The 19,609-nt window shown below is 42.7% G+C and overlaps 1 pseudogene; it reads right to left on the reverse strand.

Annotated features, from left to right (window-relative positions):
• Window positions 1-3,129: 3,129 nt before the first annotated feature.
• On the reverse strand, window positions 3,130-7,793 carry LOC100774169 (annotated as a pseudogene).
• Between the last annotated feature and the right edge of the window lie 11,816 nt (window positions 7,794-19,609).

A 19,609-nucleotide genomic window follows, 5' to 3' on the forward strand; every position in this document is an offset into this window, starting at 1 on the left:
GTCTCCCTCCCCTTTTCCCACAGCACAGCTCTTCCCAATCAGGAACACAGCATCTCCCACACAACAGAAGGGACAACTGGTCACCTACTGCCCACCCTCTCCATGTGCATCCTCAATGCCCTGTTGTCACCTACCATCTACCTGTGTATTTCATCATCCAACAATCACAGGATCAGCAATTACTGTGTGCTCAGCACAGCTCTAAAGTACTGATGGGGAAAGATAAGCTCAAGCAAGTTCATTCTCTTCTCCTGCCACACAGTACCAGGATAAAAATGAACGCATTAAATTCTGTTAAGTGTCAGGAGAAGACTACTCAGAGCAGTACAATGTCAACACTCTGGGGCATAAATAAGAAGGTCCCAAGCTAGTAGAGGAAATCTACACTAGATAAGAAGCAGGCCATCAAGTTACAGACCACAGGGAGGGAACTGACAGAGACAGAGACAGACAGATCAAATTCCTAAATAATAATAATAATAATAATAATAATAATAATAATAATAATAATATAAGTAATCATAATTAAATTAAATAAACTCAAAGATCAAGTTGCCGGGTTATGGTCATCCCAGAAGTATCTGCATTAGACTGCATGGTTCCTAAAACACAGAAGACACATGGTCTCAGTGGAACATGTGTCATTAGCTGTTTTGGGATCATGTAAGGTCACTTCGGATCTTCCTTTTCTGATATTGAATATTAAAATGTAGCCAGCCATGGAGACACAAGCCTGTTGTCCCAGGCCTTTAGAGATAGATTTAGAGACAAGAGGTTTCAGAGACAAAATGAACCCCAGATATTTAAAGAGTAACTGTCTCAAAATCTCAAGGGCTCAGGTGTAGAACTTGGCATTAGAGCACTCCCAGAGTATATGCAAGGGCCTGGATTCTTCCCCAAAACCATCAATTAAATGAAAAAATTTAAAGTTAAATTGTTAGTGGTGAACTGAATATCATAGGATGTTAAAGTGCTTCTCTAAGTGCTGTGATTTATGGAGTGGGATTCACCAAACCTAGAGCCTGTGTTGTGAGCTCCAGCAATGACACAGCCTCAGAGACAAATATTTATTTGGAGAATGTGGAGTAAAATGAGTCCCTTGGATTTCAAAACTGCCTCTTCTGTTTACCATGGGGGACATTCCTGTTTATATAATGTACAAGAGTTGGCCTCTTAGGATGGCCCAAGGTTGCATTGTGTTTCTAACAGTTTTTTAGCAGAACTAAAGTTGGGTTACATATACATTGACAGTATAGCTAAAGTCTCGTTGTGTTCGAGACAGGGACTCACTGTCTAGGTCTGACTGTCCTGGAACTGGCTATGTAGACCCAGACTGGTTTTGAACTTACAGAGATCATTTGTAGTTGGTAATTTTTATATTTTGTGGATACTGCTATTTTTTTTCAGAGAAGACTCATTCATTATTTGAAATTTCCTGTATTCATTCTTAAAATTTAAAACATTATTATATTATTAGTCAGTTAACTTCTTAACTCTTAATATTGCGTATTTTAACCAAAATTTGTATTTTCTTTTTCTTTTTTTTTTCTTTTTTTTCAAGACAGGGTTTCTCTGTGTAGCTTTGGAGCCTGTCCTGGCACTCACTCTGGAGACCAGGCTGGCCTGGAACTCACAGAGATCCACCTGTCTCTGCCTCCCGAGTGCTGGGATTAAAGGTGTGCACCACCAATGCCCCGCCAAAATTTTATTTTCTATGAAATGCCATTTTTCATGCTCTTTACCGCTGAGTGCTTTGTTGCCATCTCTGCCCTCCCTGGTTGCCTACCCTCCTTCAAGAAAGCATTTATTCTACTCTTTAAAACATTCACTTGAGGGGGCTGGAGAGATGGCTCAGTGGTTAAGAGCACTGACTGCTCTTCCAGAGGACTGGAGTTCAATTCCCAGCACCTACATGGCAGCTCACAGCTGTCTGTAAATGCAGTTCCAGCCGACCCAGCATCCACACATGTCGGGAGCCAAGACTTATATGCAGTCAAAATACCAATGCACATTAAATAAAGGTAAATAAGTTATTTTTAAAAATTCACTTGAAACACTAATTTGTGAGAAGCCACACTCTAACTCCCAGTTGTTAATGCAACCAGTGAGCGTCTTGTGTCTGATAGGGGCTGAAACCCACCCAGGCTTCTCCTCACTCTAGGGATGAACTGATGCTCTGCTTTTACCCTGAAGAATCACAAGAGGAAAAAGGCTGGCACGCAAATTCGGACGTTTTTAACAGCACCCTACAGGACTTCCTCAAGTTATTTTAACCTCGTCAATTCTGCCCAAAGCCCTGAGGGGCAGCACTTTGTTCCTGGTCCAGTCTTACAGTTGTGCCTACATTGCTTCAGACCTGACACTGTCTTGTAGGGAACACTATCTTGCACGTCTATTAGCTGTTCCATTTTCTTCACAAGCACACGTGTCTCTACTTTCCACTCAACATTTCAGACACCGGTAACCTTTATCTTTCTAAACTGTTCTTTCTTCTCCCTGCAGTTTCCTATATACAAGCTGTGAGTGATACCGGATATATATCGTAGCACTCACACCTGCCCTTGGGAAACTTCACCTTCGACTGTAAAAAGAAAAGTCAGGAACTGGAGTGCAAAGGAAAACAGTCACCTTCATCAGAACCCGGGTCTGGACAACATGGTCTTGTCAATAGAGTTTCACATTACAACCGCTGTAATACAGGGTCAGTCCTTGTTCCCTTTATTAATCACATGGGCTGATTACAACTTGAAAGTCTAGTTTCCCACATTTGCTTCTGACATCTTTTAAAAACAAAAGGATGCACGCATTTGCATTTATCAATGCCCTTCCCTTTACGACGATGGTTTCACTTCCATCCTATAGGCTCTGTTCTCCATGCTCTCTGCTTGCTGGGAGAGCAACAGAGTCTGTCCTCAAGAGCCACTCTGGCTGGGCTGACATTCCAGTTAGTTGCATAATTTCTTCTAAGACATTTGTGATAGACACAACATACATGGGACGACTTCGGTTTGGTTTTTTCCTTGGCTTTTTCCCCCCCTTTTTAAAAAATAAGTATGTTTCTGGGGCCTGATGTTTTCTTTTCTTTGAATATGTTGCACAACATTTTATTATTAGAAAAGGTTTTATGATTCAGACAAAAAGCTTTTCTTCACCCAGGAGTTGTGAATGTGTATTATTTTCTAACAGAGGTAAGTGATTGTGTGGCGATCTTCAAAGGGGACAGAACGGACTGGCTTGTAGGATCCAAGTCTGAAATGACAGAAAATTACTTCCACTATAATTTTTCTAATTCCATGTAACATGCCTGTTGTTGAAAAGATTCCTCCCATAATACCACAGAGTCTTAAGGAAAACTGCCAGAAAGGCATGTCCCTCAGTGACTGTCACCATGAGGGACCTGAGATCATATTTGTTTTAAAGATTTTATTTATTTATTATGTATACAACATTCTGCTTCCATGTATATCTGCACACCAGAAGAGGGCACCAGATCTCATAACGGATGGTTGTGAGCCACCATGTGGTTGCTGGGAATTTAACTCAGAACCTCTGGAAGAGCAGTCACTGCTCTTAACCTAGGAGCCATCTCTCCAACCCCCTGGGATCATATTTTATGAATATTCCAGAGACTCTGTAGCTACCTGCAGCATGGTTAATGATGTGTCCCCTTTCTGTCACAGAGAACTGATAGGTATCTGCCGAAATCTTTTATACAGGGAGCTGTGTTGGCACAACTGTTAACGAAATGTCCGAACATCTGGTTGTGATCGACAGCAATCTTTTCAGTTCTGTCCAAAGGATTAATAATTCCTGGAACAAGTTCTCCAAAAGACAAATGATCTATTCCATGAAAAAAAGTTTTGAGAATCATGGTTGACAAATGCTACCAAATGTGCCTGCCCTTGAGGATGTGGAATTATCCTGTCTATCATTATGTGAAAATTCCCTGCTACTTTATTGACATAAAGATGACCGTGGATTCTGCATGTATCTGCAGTCGGGGATGAATCATCTTCCCTCGGTGGCAGTGCTGTTTTAAAAGCACTTTTGAGTATCACATCTTGAAGGGAATGCTCTTCTTGCAGCCTACTCTGAATCAACTACAGCACCCTCTGCCTGCCACTCTCTCTGCTGTGGTGAAATGTCAAACACTGCTGCTAAATCGTCTGCAGATGCAACCATGGTCTCTGCTAACCCAGCACATCTGCTCCAATGTACTGTCACCTCAGGGCAACGGTAACGACTATGTTGATCCTCAACTTGCTAGAAAAATCCGTGTCAACTATATACTCATACTTCATCCACATGTTTTTGTTTTTGTTTTTGTTTTTGTTTTTGTTTTTGTTTTTGTTTTTGTTTTGAGACAGGGTTTCCTAGGTAGTTTTGGAGCCTGCCCTGGAAATAGCTCTTGTAGACCAGGCTGGTCTCTAACTCAAAGAGGTCCTCCTACCTCTGCCTCCCAAGTGCTGGGATTAAAGGTGTGAGCCACCACCACCCAGGATCCATTTATCTTAAAACATTGAGAATTCCATTACTGTAAATAAAGCCATAGTGATAAATGCTATTAGAGAAACTGCTCCCCCACTACCTAATGAAGGAACTTTGTAACCTGTGATATTAAGATATCCTTTGTTAGATAAACGTCAGCCAAATGCAAGCCAGAGCATGCCAGGGGCAGCAAGGCAGGGAGGCCAGAGAGAAGGGGCCCCCATGTGCCTTGTCTGTCCCTTTAAACCCTATCTCAAGTCATCCTGACCTCACCTTGACCACGCCTGTTAGAGCATGGTTAGGTACACCTGTAGCCAGCTTCTAGCAGGTGTGACTTACACTGTCCCCTACAACTACCTAACATCTCCACATAACTATCAGGAACCTTGGGAAGGCATACAACTGTTATACCAAATTTATGGTCCCCCCTTTCCCCCTTATTCAGTGGACTCATCTTCATAAAACCTTCCTCTTCCTTCATATAGACATGCTAGTGCTACGGTCCCAGCTGACATCCATGGTTCACAGAAGCCCAGGTCACCCCATAATGCTATATTTTTTTACTTTTTTAAAATTTAAATTAGAAACAAGCTTGTTTTACATGTCAATCCAGGTTCCCTCTCCCTCCTCTCCTCCCCTGCTCCCCACAGACACCCTATCTCATCTCTTTTCTGCGCCCCAGGGAGGGTGAGGCATTCCACGGGGGATCTTTAAAATTTGTCTCATCATTTGGAGCAGGGCCTAGACCCTCCCCCGTGTGTCTAGGCTGAGAGAGTATCCCTCTATGTGGAGTGGGCTCCCAAAGTCCATTTGTGTATTAGGGATAAATACTGATCCACTACCAGAGGCCCCATAGATTGTCCAGACCTCCAAACTGACATCCATGTTCAGGGGTCTGGATCAGTCCTATGCTGGTTTCCCAGCTATCAGTCTGGGGTCCATGAGCAACCCCTTGTTTAGGTCAGCTGTTTCTGTGGGTTTCTCCAGCCTGGTCTTGACCCCTTTGCTCATCACTCCTCCCTCTTTGCAACTGGATTCCAGGAGTTTGGCTCAGTGTTTACCTCTGGGTGTCTGCTTCTACTTCTATCAGCCACTGGATGAAGGCTCTAGGATGGCATATAAGGTAGTCATCAATCTCATTATTGGAGAAGGACTTTTAAGGTAGCCTCTCGACTATTGCTTAGATTGTTAGGTGGAGTCATCCTTGTAGATCTCTGGACATTTCCCCAGTGCCAGATTTCTCTTTAAACCTATAATAGCTCCCTCTATTATGGTATCTCTTTCCTTGCTCTCCTCTATTCTTCCCCTGACTCTATTTCTGCTCCCTCATGTCCTCCTCTCCCCTCCTCTTCTCCCCTTCTCTTTCTCCTAACTCCCTCTCCCCTCCCCCGCCATGCTCTCAATTAGCTCAGGAGATCTTGTCCCTTTCTCCTTTTCTGGGTGACCATGTATGCCTCTGTCCTTGTTTCCTAGTTTCTCTGGAGGTGTGGATTGTAGGCTGGTAATCCTTTATGTCTAAAATCCATATATGAGTGATTAGAAACCATGTTTATCTTTTTGTGACTGGGTTACCTCGATCAGGATGGTTTCTTCTAGTTCCATTCATTGGCCTGTGAATTTCAAGATTCCATTGTTTTTTTCCCCACTGAGTAGTACTCCATTGTGTAAATGTACCACATTTTTTTCTATCATTCTTCAGTTGAGGGGCATCTGGGTTGTTTCCAGGTTCTGGCTATTACAAATAATCCTGCTATGAACATCATTGAACAGATGTCCTTGTTGTATGAATGTGCATCTTTTAAGAGTAGAATTGCTGGATCTTGTGGTAGACTGATTCCCATTTTCCTGAGGAATTGGCATACTGATTTCCAAAGTGGTTGTACAAGTTGGCACTCCCACCAGCAGTGGAGGAGTGTTCTCCTTTCTCCACATCCTCTCCAGCATAAACTGTCATTGGTGTTTTTTATTTTAGTCATTCTGACAGGAGCAAGATGGTATCTCAGAGTTTTGCATTTCCCTGATTTGCATTTCCCTGATGGCTAAGGATGCTGAACACTTTCTTATGTGTCTTTCAGCCATTTCAGATTCCTCTGTTGAGAACTGTCTATTCAGTTCTGTACCCCATTTTTTAATTGGATTAGTTGGTGTTTTGGAGACTAGCTTCTTGAGTTCTTTGTATATTTTGGAAATCAGCCCTCTGTCAGATATGGGGTTGGTGAATATCTTTCCCAGTCTGTGGGATGATGTTTTGTCTTGTTGATTGTGTCCTTTGCCTTACAGAAGCTTATTAGTTTTAGGTGGTCCAATTTATTAATTGTCAATCTCAGTGTCTGTGCTACTGGTGTTATGTTGAGGAAGCAGTCTCCTGTACCAATTTGTTCGAGGGTACCTCCTACTTTCTCTTCTAAGAGGTTCAGTGTGGCTGGATTTATGTTGAGGTCTTTGATCCATTTGGACTTAAGTTTTGTGCATGGCAATAGATATGTGTCTATCTACAGTCTTCTACATGCCAGCATCCAGTTATGCCAGCACCATTTGTTGAAGATGCTTTCTTTATTCCATTGTATAATTTTAGTTTCTGTGTCAAAAATCAGGTGTTCGTAGGTGTGTGGGGTAATATCAGTTCAATTCAATTCCATTGGTCTACATGTTTATTTTTGTGCCAATATCAAGCTGTTTTCAAGACTATAGTTCTATAATAGAGCTTGAAGTCAGGGATGGTGATGCCTCCGGAAGTTCCTTTATTGAACAGTGTTGTTTTGGATATCCTGGGTCTTTTGTTTTTCCATATAAAGTTGAGTATTGTTCTTTCAAGGTCTGTGAAGAATTGTGTTGGGATTTTGATGGAGATTGCATTGAATCTGTAGATTGCTTTTGGCAAGACTGCCATTTTTACTATGTTGATCCTATCTATCCTAGAGCATGGGGAATCTTTCCATTTTCTGGTATCTTCTTTAATTTCTTTAAAGACTCAAAGTTCTTGTTATGCAGGTCTTTCACTTGTTTGGTTTGCATTACCCCAAGGTATTTTATGTTGTTTGTGGCAATTGTAAGGGGTGATGTTTCTCTGATTTCTTTCTCAGCCCATTTATCATCTGTATATAGTAGGGCTACTGATTTTTTTTCAGTTAATCTTGTATCTTGCCACTTTGTTGAAGCTGTAGGAATTTGTTATATTTTTGTTTAAATTAGATATAAAGAAAAAGAGGAAGTGCAAGATGAGACATATTAACCAGTTTATTATAGGCCCGGCAGAGTAGAGAGTCTAAGAGAGAAGAGAAACAGAATTAATAGCTGACCGCCATGACCGGTCGCCATAGAGAGAGAGAGAAGAGAAGCAGGAGCAAACAGAGAGAGGGCAAAGCAGGGAAGTTGGAACTTTTAAAGGGAAGACTCCGCATGTGCTCTGAGGTTCCATGCGTGCCCAGAGTCCTCATGCAGGCCGTAATGCGTGGCAGGTGATGTGGTGATGTAGCACATTTTCCTGTACATGCCCTGACTGTTGTTAGGGGGCGGGGTCTGTCTCTTAAAGAGGTAGAGCTGATCCGTATTAAAACCTGAACCTTTCAGAATTCCTTGGTAGAATTCTTAGGGTACTGTAATCATGTATGTAAACTATCATATCATCTGAAATAGTGAAAGTTTGATTTCTTTTCCAATTTGTGTTGGGGATCCCTTTGGAGTCTGCTATTCTTCTCTTAACTAACGGTGACCCACAGTGCCCTTAGGGTCCATTGACTGTCTCATGACTAGGTGTTACTTCCTCGTTCCCTCCTTATGACTAGGCCTGTATGCAATAAGGCAAATTATCCACCCATTGCTGAGGGCTTGGGGGCGAGAACCTTGACCTGAGTAAATTTCTACTGTGGCTGCTATAGGTATATAAATCTTCTCCCCTTTGAAATAAATGGCATTCTCCTTGCAAGAATGACCAGCTGTCTTGTCTTTATTTAATCCTCAGATTCCCTTGCCTGAACCCGTGAAAAGTGTTGTAGCACTGGCCATTATTACAACAAATTCGTATCCCCTTGATCTCCTTTTGTTGTCTTATTGCTCTAGTCAGAACTTCGAGTACAATATTGAAGAGGTATGGAGAGAGTGGACGGCCTTGTCTTGTTCCTGATTTTAGAGGAATCGTGTTGAGTTTCTCTCCACTTAGTTTGATGTTGGCTGTCAGCTTGCTGTATATTGCCTTTATTATGTTTAGGTATGTTCCTGTTATCCCTTATCTCTCCAAGACCTTTATCATGAAGGGGTGTTGGATTTTGTCAAAGGCCTTTTCAGCGTTTAGTGAGATGATCATGTGGTTTTTCTTTTTCAGTTCATTTATATGTTGGATTACATTGATGGATTTTCATATGTTGAACCATCCCTGCATCCCTGGGATAAAGCCTACTTGATCATGGTGGATGATTTTTCTGATGTGTTCTTGAATTTGGTTTGCCAGTATTTTGGTATTTTTGCATCAATGTTCATGAGGGATATTGGTCGGTTGTTCTCTATCTTAGTTATATCCTCGTGTGGCTTGGGTACCAAGGTAATTGTAGCCTTGTAAAAAGAGTTTGGCAATGATCCTTCTGCTTCTATTGTGTGGAATACTTTGAGAACTAGTATCAGCTATTCTTTGAATTTCCGGTAGAATTCTGCACTGAAACCATCTGGCCCTGGGCTGTTTTTGGTTGGGAGACTTTTGATGTCTGCTTCTATTTTATTAGGGGTTATAGGTCTATTTACATTGTTTGTCTGTTCTTGATTTAATTTTGGTAACTGATATCTACCCAAAAAATTCTCCATTTTCTTTAGATTTTCAAATTTTGTGGAGTACATGTTTTCAAAGTATGACCTAATGATTCTCTGGATTTCCTCAGTGTCTGTTGTTATGTCCCCCTTTTCATTTCTGATTTTGTTAATTTGCATATTCTCTCTCTGCCATTTGGTAAGTTTGGATGAAGGTTTGTCTATCTTGTTGATGTGCTTGAAGAACCAACTCTTTGTTACATTGATTTGGGGGGGATTGTTTTCCTAGTTTCTAGTTTAATGATTTTAGCCCTCAATTTGATTATTTCCTGGCTTCTATTCCTCTGGGATGAGTTTGCTTCTTTTTGCTCTAGAGCTTTCAGTTGTGCTGTTAGTTCTCTAGTGTGACTATTCTCTAGCTTCTACATGTGGGCACTCAGTGCTATGAACTTTCCTCTTAGCACTGCTTTCAAAGTGTCCCATAAGTTTGGGTATGCTGTGTCTTCATTCTCATTGAATTCTGGGAAGTTTTTAATTTCTTTTTTAATTTCTTTCTTGACTCAGGAATGGTGCAATTGTGCATTGCTCAATTTTCATGAGTTTGTAGGTTTTCTGCAATTTGTGTTGTTGTTGAATTCTAACTGTAAAGCATGATTGTCTGATAAGATACAGGGTGTTATTCCAATTTTTTTGTACCTGTTGAGGTTTGCTATGTTGCCAAGTATGTGGTGCTGAGAAGAAGGTATATTTTTTTGTGTTTGGATGGAATGTTCTATAGATGTCTGTTAAACCCAATTGGTTCATAACTTCTATTAGTTCCTTTGTTTCTTTGTTAAGCTCCTGTCTGGTGGTCCTGTCTAGTGGTGAGAGTGGGGTGTTGAAGTCTCCCACTATAAGTGTGTGAAGTTTTATGTGTGAGTTGAGTTTTAGTAATGTTTCTTTTATGAATGTGGATGCCTTTGTATTTGGGGCATAGATGCTCAGAATTGAGACTTCATCTTGATGGATTTCTCCTGTGATGAATATGAAATGACCTCTTCATCTCTTTTGTTTTTAGTTTAAAGACTAATTTATTAGATATTAGAATTGCTACACCCCCTTGTTTCTTGGGTCCATTTGACTGGAAAATCTTTTTTCAACCCTTAACTCTGAGGTACCGTCTGTCTTTGAAGTTGAGGTGTGTTTGTTGTATGCAGCAGAAGGATGGATTCTGTCTTTATATCCATTCTGTTAGCCTGCGTCTTTTTATAGGTGAGTTAATACCATTAATATTGAGGGATATTAATGACCATTGATTGTTTGTTTTGTATTTGTTGTTGGTGCTGGTGGTATTGTGTGTGGATTTCCACTCCCTTTTTCTTTTGGCTGTTGGTAAAGTGGGATTATCTATTGCCTATGTTTTTATGGGTGTAATTAACTTCCTTGGGTTGGAGTTTTCCTTCCAGAACTTTCTGTGGGACTGGGACTGAATTAGTGGATATATATTGTTTAAATCTAGTTTTGTCACGGAATATCTTGAATATCTTGTTTTCTCCATCTATACTGATTGAAAGCTTTGCTGGGTATAGTAGTCTGGGCTGGCATCCATAGTTTCTTAGTGTTGGTAGTAAAAGACCACCATGGGGTGGGACCGGGGATGAACACTTGGGAGCGGCGACCCCCCAGTCACCAGGCGGAGTTGAGAACTTGGTGCAAACAGCAAGAGGCTATATTATTCAGTAACCAGAGCTGGGGCCCAACTTGTTACTCACAAAGGAGCAGAGGAGCTGGACTCTGAGCTGGTGGCTAGGGGCTTCTTAAAGGCAAAAACTGCAAATAGATGGGGTCTGGGGTAAGCAAGGGTAACAGTTCTGATTGGCTCATTTCAAGTGGTACATCTCTATCTCTGGGAACCATTTATCAGGGTGGAATTGCTCAATCCTAACCACCCTTTCCTGTTAAGGTCATAAGTTTAGATTCTTACTTATCTGCAAAGAAAACATCTTAGGCTGGGCTCCTTCAGTTGAAGGCCACAAATTACAGAGTTTCCATGGTTACTTAAGGTCATACAAAGTACAAAGTCAGAAACTACACATTTTAAGGGAGATACATTTGACTGAGATAAGACAGGGCATGGGCTTGCAGGGTTACAGAGTCACAGAGTCTGTCAGTTATCCCCCAGACTGGGGAATCTTTACAACCAGCAAGGCACCTTTACAACCAGCAATTAGCAAAGGGAGGCTAACAGGAGTGATGGATAGTCACCTCTGCTTCTCTGAGAGCAGGGGATCAGGCTCCAGTCATGGCACTCCTGATTTAAGGAGTTAAATTTTCCTTTATCATTAGAGGTTCCCTAAATTTTTAAACTTTTATTAATTTTTGATCCTTCAGTAGAATATCTATCCAGGACCTTCTGGCTTTCAGAGTTCCCATGGAGAAGTCAGGTGTAATTCTGATAGGTTTGCCTTTTTTATGTTAGTTGGCCTTTTTCCTTTACTGCTCTTAATATTCTTTCTTTATTCTGTATGTTTGGAGTTTTGATTAGATAATGCTATTTTTAAGGCCTAATAATAAACAAGTTTTGTCTGCACAGAAATCTTTCAGGTCTGGTGTAGTTATAAATTTGCTTTAACAGTCCTTGTAGGTCATAATTAGAGTTACCATCAAGGATGGCAAATTTAACACTTAATGATGGAGCTCTCAAGATATCATAAATTATCTTGATTACCAGCAGAATTCAAACACCAAGAAATTCAGAAGTCAAGCTTCCTGCAGAGTATGACAGGAGCCAGAAATTACTAAACACAAAGAGGGATCTGTGTATGTTTTGTGAAGACAGGTCTCCCAGGCCCTCCATCACACAGAATTAATTGTGTAAATGATAGGAATTCATGAGAACTTGTTTAGGGAGTTTAAGAAGGAGTACACTGAAGAAGTGTACTACATCAGAGACTGAAAAGACCTAAGACCACTACAGCTGTTGTGCTAATGTGACTATTAGGCAACATGACTGGTGTAAATGGAGTTCTTGATTGGTCTAGATAATAAAAAGCCAGAGTCAGATGTAGAGGGAAATGCTGAGAGATCAGAGAGAAGGAGCAAGCCATGGCACCAATTACCTTCTTAGTGTCTCAGCAGACAAGAGAGCGATTTCCTGTTTGCCCCTGCTTATTTCCTGTTTCTGCCCAGCTACCTCACTTCCTGTCTGTCTGTCCAGACCTCCAGACCTCCAGACCTCTATGGTTAGCTAATGGCAAGCTCCATTCTCTGACTCCCAGACAGGCTTTATTTGTACAAACAACATATCACCAGAGACTGGAAGTGTGGGTCCCAAATAAGAACTCACTGTGCAAACCTAACTAAGACACGGATCCAGGCAATCAGTAGAGTGGGATTACGGTGCAGATTTACGAAATTTTTATGTGTGTAGATGTTTGCCTGAATGGGTGCATATACACCATGTGTGTGCCTTGTGTTCACAGAGGCCAGGAAGAACATTGGATCCCATGAATCTGAAGATACAGATGGCTGTGAGCTGCTATAGGGAGGCTGGTAACCAAACCTGGGTCTTCTGCAAAAACAGCCAGTGCTCTTAAACACTGAGTCATCTCTTCAGACCCTCCTTTAAATTTTGGTTTAGTGAAGTTAAACTCAGGGAGAAGTGGGAAAGTTGGTGGCATCTACAGCCTCAGACTGCATAAGCCAACAAAGGGAGTGGTGTCCACTGAGCAGAACCACGGCTGCAGAGCGCTGGAATTCCAGGCATCAGCATGAAAGTGAAGAGCGTGTTCTTAGGGATGAGACTGAGAATAAAAGCCCTGTAGGTTAGGGAAGAGCCAGGATGGGAGGGTCCCCCAAGACCAACATGAGCCTCTAAATGACTGTCCCCCTGGGCACCAGGACTTTTCCTAACTGCTTTCCACTACAATTTGTTACAAGCAGTCCTGTTCCCCAGGCAGTGTCATCAAGAGGGAAGGCTGCTGAATGTATTAGGACAACCGCATTGGAATGAGGTCTCATTTGAGACGCCAGCAGCGCCCCCTTCACTGCTTACCCTAACAGGCTGGGAAGGCTGGGCAGTCCACTGAGAGTTTCAAGCGTCTTGGTCTAGAGAGAGTCTAGGAGAGAAGCTTCCAGTAGGAAGAGCATCCATGTGTAAGCTCTGTTTTCTGTGCTGTGGGAGGAAATGAGGGCATCCATCTCTTTGCCAGGCCCTCTGCCAGCCAGACTGCGTAGCCTGCTCCTGCCCTCTGCTGGCCAGAAGGAGCTCTTGCAGCACTCCCCCAAACACACACACTCCACTGGGCTAGCCCATGGGAACTCACCCTGCCCAATCCTCCCTCCTCATAGGCACCTCCATCAGACCATTCTGAGTCTGCACACTCTGGAGATCTCTGCCTTAGGTTTAAAGTGGTCATGGAGTGCTTTGCAGCGTTCTGATCAGCGAGTCTCGTGTCTCATTCTGTGTTAGCAGGTACATCACCCCAGATTCTGGACATTTGATACGAAATAAAGGAGCTGAAATAAAAGACCTCAAGATTCCTTCCATCTCAGAGTGTTTGTAGTTCTCAATCTCTCTCTCCCCCCTCCCTCCCTCCCTCCCTCCCTCCCTCCCTCCTCCCTCTCTTTCTCTCTCATGTCTGTGTGTGTAGGAATAACCACAGAAAGCGCAAACACCAATCCTGGAAGGTTTTACCATGTAAGTCTGATTTTTTTTTCAACAATCCTACTTGTATTTAGAAGAAATGTCTGACTGCCTGAAGGAAAACCATCCTTTTCTTTACATATGTGTGCAGTGTCTCTTCATCTGTGTGTGCATGTGCACGCACACACACACACACACAGATACACACACACACACACACACACACACACACACACACACACGCATTAGTCTGTATATGTAGACTTTTCATCCATTATCACACATCCCTGTGTAGTGGTCTCTTCATCCACTTGCATGTGAAGCAGCCTCTTCACCCAAGACTTCTTTACAGTTTCAGTTCCCCAAGATGGACTCCAAAAAAGAGGCCAGGCACAGTACAGGATTCAGTGAGAGAAAATATCACATTCAGATATCCTAGTTATAGTCTATTGCAGTAAGTGTTCAATTGTATTGATGGTTACTGTTAAGCTATCATAAATATTGTGTTTAGAAAATAACAGTGCTGTATAAATGGAGTATGGTATTATCCACAGCCCGGCATCCACTCAAGGTCTTAGGCTGTGACTGCTGTGGATAAGAAAATGCCTACTGTATTTGCTCTTTTACAAACAGCCTGGTACTGGTGGCACAGGCCTTTGATCCCAGCACTCGGGAGGCAGCGGCAGGTGGATCTTTGTGAGTTTGAAGCCAGCCTGCTCTACAGAGCGAGTGCCAGGACAGGGTCCAAAACAACACAGAGAGAAACCCTGTCTCAAAAAACCAAAAGAAAAAAAAAGGAAGGAAGGAAGGAAAGAAAAGAAAAGAAAAGAAAAGAAAAGAAAAGAAAAGAAACAGGTAAGCATCATATCATGGACAGCAATGTAAATCCTTAGTCTTCAGATTCTGTCATTGAAGCAAGTGATGTGTGCCCTTCCCGTCAGTCGCCTCACTCTAAGACTAGAGATACAGAGTTCATTCTTTTCTCTGTGCTTGTTTCTAACTTCAACTTGAACAATTCTACATGGAAATGTGTTTTATGAAGAGCATACCAGTAACCTAGCTCAATTCCCTCATTTCCCATCCTGCCTCTTGTCCACCAGTTTGTTTGAGATGAATCTTGGTATAAGACTTTCTCTGTTTCGTTACTATGAAAATGTCATGAAACCATTACGGAATTGGATCATGGAATTTAGCATAACCTAAATCTGTTTTTGATAGTCACAGCCACCCTATTTGCACCGAGAATAAACTTTTATCTCCACTAAGGTGTGAGCGGTGTCTCTTGTATTAACATATAAAATGGAGTGTAGGAATCTGACAGAAATGTGAGTTCAGAGAGGTCTGACAACCCTAGTGTCTTCATTAGGGTTTCTATTGCTGTGACAAAATTCCATGATCAAAAAGCAGGTTGGGTAGGAAGGGTTTACTCGTCTTACACTTCCCTACTGCTGTCCATCACTGAAGGAAGTCAGCACAGGCACACAAACAGGGCAGGACCTCGGAAGCAGGAGCTGATGCAGAGGCCATTGAAGGGATATGCTTACTGGCTTGCTCATCATGGCTTGCTCAGCCCACTGGCTTATGGAACCCAGGACCAGAAGCCCAGGAATGGTACCACCCTTGCCTATTGATCACTAAAGAAGAAAATGCCTTACAGCCGGAAACTCATGGAGGCATTTCCTCAGCAGAGGTGCCTTCTGCTCTGATGACTCAAATTGGAAAACAAACCAGCCAGTACATCAGGCTTATATAACATCCTGAGCTACACACACACACACACACACACACACACACACACACACACACACACACACACACACACACGAAACATAGGATTTGGAGTAGCTTTGGAGATGAGTTATCGAGGGAAGGAGGTGTAGTGAGCACTGTTGTCTTGCTCTGCTCACAAGTCCCTCAGATCACAGTGTCTCATCACGTCTGCATTCCTGAGGAGCACAGCTGTGAATGGGAGCGTCCTTTATAGAAGGGACTTTCTCTTATAAAGTGGTCCCTTTCCAGGCAACTCCTTTTTCTGCAGGTTCTTAAGACTTATGGTTGACAGTCAATATGCCAGAACCATTGTGGAGGAGTGTTTTCTGAGGCCCAGAACAGCATTAGAAAAATGAAACTTTACACTGATATGATTTATAACACAATTTGGACATTGGATTCACGCTGACAAAAGCTTAATGATAGATAGGTAAGTATCCTGTCAGCACAGCTGTTGGCATCACAGGGACCTGGGAGTAGGTAATGGAACACAGAGACAAAGAAACTTTTGGTTCTCTTCAAGAATGAACAGCTTTTATCTTTTCCCATTGCTGTTTATATATGATTTACCTAACTACTAGAGATCTCACTACAGGCAGAGCTTGAGAAAGGGTCTCTTTGGCCACCATATCTGAGTTCTTTCTTCTGTTCTTCCCGCCCTTGTGGCCTTGTTACGCCCTGGAGGACATTCCTCTTAGGATTTATCTTTTACCTGCATTTTTCTTTCCTTCAGGGGACCACATGAGTGTCAGTGCTTGATAAAGGAACTGCAGACCATCTGGACCCCAACAATTCTGCCTCTGTTGAATGGAAGGGTCAGCACTTATGTGATAGTGTGAATGCAATTGGCCCCCATAAACCCATAAGGAGTGGCACTATTAGGAGGTGTGGCTTTGTTGGCATAAGTGTGTCACTGTAGGGGTGGCTTTGAGGTCTCATTTGCTCAAGCTCTGCTCAGGGTGATTAAAAACTCCACTTCCGTTTGCCTTCTGACCAAGATGAAGCCAGCACCATGTCTGCCTGCACACTGCCATGCTCCCAGCCATGATGATAATGGACTGAATCTCTGAACTATAAGCTGCCACAACAATTAAATGCTGTCCTTTAGTAAGAGTTGCCATGGTCATGGTGTTTCTCCAAGTGACAGAAACCCTCACTAACACAGTTTAAATACATGTTTTGGTTTTTTGTGTTTTGTTTTGTTTTGTTTTGTTTTTTTCTGTTGACCTACCGATTCGATGTCATTCCAATTAAAATTCCAACCAAAGGGGCTGACAACCAGGCTGGGGCCAGAGTATCACACCATCCATTGTGTCTGTCACCACTATATGGAGTGAGACAGGCATCCTCAATGAGTACCACAAACATCTTCAGTGGCACCAATCATGGCTCCCAAAGTGAAGACTTGCTGTACCAATGGGGTGGTTCCAATCACCCACAGCAAATGTAGAGTGACAGGTGACATAGGGCTCCACAGGGTCCACCTGTAAGTTCTATGCATGGAGTCACTCACCAGAATCCTGAGTGCACAAGGAAGATGCAGGGCCCTTCACAGATACCAACAACCCAGAACCCTGTCTGCCTCTGAGGGCCCTCTGGGTTCTGCGTAATCGCAGAATCCTGATCAACAAACAGGTTCAAGATCTTTTGTTCAGTAGCCTTCTGAGGAGATATGTAGGAGGCCCATAACATGAAGAAGACATTCTTAGAGCCCCATGCATCAAATGTACTTTGAGCTTTTGGAAATAAATCATAGTTAAATTAACTTGCATTATTGTGTAAATCAATGGGCTCCCTTGTTTGGGGTCTGTGGCAGGGAGGAGAGCATGGTGGGAAGTTCATGCTAAGCAAAGCTGCCCAGTTAGTGGCAGAAGACAGGAGGGCAGAAAAGGCACCTGGGGTCCCTATGTGTCCTTCAAGGACACACCCACAGTGTCCTAAATTCTTTCTGCTGAGTCCTGCCTCCAAAGGTTACCATCCACAACAGCACCACAGGCTGTGGACAAGCATTTATTACATGAGTCTTTTAAAGATACTTGCAATCCAGCTCCTAAGCTGGTATGGTCTGCAAGTCTCTAACCCCAGCACTCGGGAGGGTGAGGCAGAAGGATGGCAAATAGAATCCAATCTGGGCTTCAAAGCAAGAGTGAGAGCCTGTCTCAGTACATCCTAAACACTCCCAAAATATCAGTCCCTAAAAAACAGGTTGTTATGAGATTTTTATAAGTGCGGTGCATTGTTATTCTGTGGACAGACCCTGCACTTGGCAGAGCTGTGTCCAGTCAGCAGGTTAAAAGCAGTCATCCCAACTGTATCCCAGGGTTGAAGAAATTCCAAGTGGTGAACACCCGCTCTCACCAGTGGAATCTGGGCAAAGAGATGTCCATCAAGTGGGACAGCAAAATACTGTGATTTTTATGGCAAGTGTGGAATTATTTCTTGAGTTAATACCTTACCTCATTCATCAGTTAAAAAAACAAAACTGCTTACTTCTAGGGTGTAAGTCTGGATGCACTTCACAGCATCTGAAAATGTGCCACTGACTGGAATGCAAGGGAGGTTTTGATGATAAAATAATTAAAGGGGTTTTTATTCTCTTGAAGCCAAAACTGCTATCCATGCAGCACTAGGGGTGTAGCTCAGAATGCGCAAGACCCCAGGTTTAAATCCCAAAGCAAAGACAAACAGATCTATATACAGGTTGAAGTTTAGTGTATTTTTTTTATTAACATTGGCTTATACTAGGGGATCATAAAGTGGTGTCCTCCTGAAGGTTCTCAGTGTAAAGCTAGACCATTTGTACTAATTCTGGAGGGAATGTGGGTAGTGAGAAGTGTAGAAAGGAATCCTATACAGGAAAGGATCAGGAAATATTGTGTGACATGCTCTTAGTACAATTTTTGTTACTGTTTCTGAACGCTGTTTTTAAAGTTTGTTAAATTTAACTTATGTGTGATTCTGGGTATGGTGTGTGTGTGTCACCTGTGTGCAGGTAATAACCAAAAAAGGTGTCAGATTCTCCTGGAGCTGGAGTTCTCTTCAGTTGTGAGCTCTGGGTGACAAACGAGTTGTCTGGAACAGGTATCTGGAAGAGCAGGAAGTGCCCTTAACCACTGAGCCATCTCACTAGGCCCTAAGATTTATTTTTATTTATGTGTGTCTGTGGTTCTGTGTGTCTGTGTATGTACATGCCAACAGAAACTATTAGAGGACACCAGATACCCTGCAGACGAAGTTACAGGCAGGTGTAAGCCACCTAACATAGGTGCTGGGACAAACTTGGGCCTTCTGTAAGAGCAACAAGTGGCATTAACACTGAGGCTTTCCAGACCTCCTCATCACATGATGTTAAAATTAAGAGACAGAAGTGTAAATATCTCTCATGAATCTGGCTTTCCAAGGCTCTGTTTCCTCTAAGCACCGAGCCAGGCTATTAGGAAGCTTCGTCTGTCTGTAACAGGTTCACAATCACAAAATCTGCAGTCAATCACCAGGCGATACAGACATTTTTATGCAGAGCTAAGACTCAGACTTCAACTCTGCCCTGCACAAGATGACTTGGAATTAGATTCCTTACAACAGAGCTAGCAGCACTGCTCTTTGGGGTGTCCGTTACTTGGCCAAGTGAAGAAACCTAGGACTGATTGCACAATGAGGCAATGTGCCAGTCTGTGGGTTCTGCATGTTGAAGACTCCAGACTCCTGACTCTGCCAGCTCCACCCACAGGGCTGCTCTATATGTATGGGACCAAGTGCAGCTCACCCGTCATCCCAGATTTCCAGGACAATCAGCACTGTGTTCTCACAGGAACTACAACATAGACTGGGTAAGATGCTGAGCTCTGGGATTGGAACAGGAGGGTCAGGGATGGAGCAGTGTCAGGAGAAATGGAACTGTGAGCCCACAGTGCCAGCAGAGGGCCTTTAGGAGGAGACAGGAAAAATAGCCAAGAGGGGGAGTAGTTACTTCTCTTCTGTTCTCACAGGACC

The sequence above is a fragment of the Cricetulus griseus genome, assembly GCF_003668045.3.
Source record: "Cricetulus griseus strain 17A/GY chromosome 1 unlocalized genomic scaffold, alternate assembly CriGri-PICRH-1.0 chr1_1, whole genome shotgun sequence".
NCBI lineage: Eukaryota > Metazoa > Chordata > Mammalia > Rodentia > Cricetidae > Cricetulus > Cricetulus griseus.